The sequence below is a fragment of the Geospiza fortis genome, unplaced genomic scaffold, assembly GCF_000277835.1.
Source record: "Geospiza fortis unplaced genomic scaffold, GeoFor_1.0 scaffold1518, whole genome shotgun sequence".
NCBI classification, from domain to species: Eukaryota; Metazoa; Chordata; class Aves; order Passeriformes; family Thraupidae; genus Geospiza; species Geospiza fortis.
The window spans coordinates 3,241-3,512 of record NW_005055128.1 but is presented as its reverse complement, the minus strand read 5'-3'; the positions used below and the strand labels follow the sequence as shown (position 1 = coordinate 3,512).

Here is a 272-nt window from a genome sequence, read left to right as displayed (position 1 = left end):
GGGGAGGGGGGGGAAAGGAGGGAAGCCCCTATGCCCAAACCGCAGAGCCAGCGGCTCGCCCACCACTGGAGAGCCTCATACTCAGATCCAGAGGGATCCTGAGGGAGGTTTGAGGTGTTCCGAGGGAGATTTGGGGGTTTCTGAGGGAGGTTTGGGAGTTCTGAGGGGTCTCTCCCTCCTCCACCCTCTCGCTCCCCTCAGCGCTTTCCCGCCCTTTTCCTTCCCTCACGGCCGCTAGGGGGCGGGCGCCTCACGGCGCGCGCCGGCTTCTG

General features: G+C 65.8%; 1 protein-coding gene across 1 annotated transcript in view; it reads right to left on the bottom strand.

Annotated features, from left to right (window-relative positions):
- The window catches only part of LOC102038772 (glutamate receptor ionotropic, NMDA 2D-like), a gene marked incomplete at its 3' end in the record, with an annotated part of 18,841 nt that overhangs the window by 17,725 nt on the left and 844 nt on the right, over positions 1–272 (bottom strand). The window lies entirely within an intron of this gene.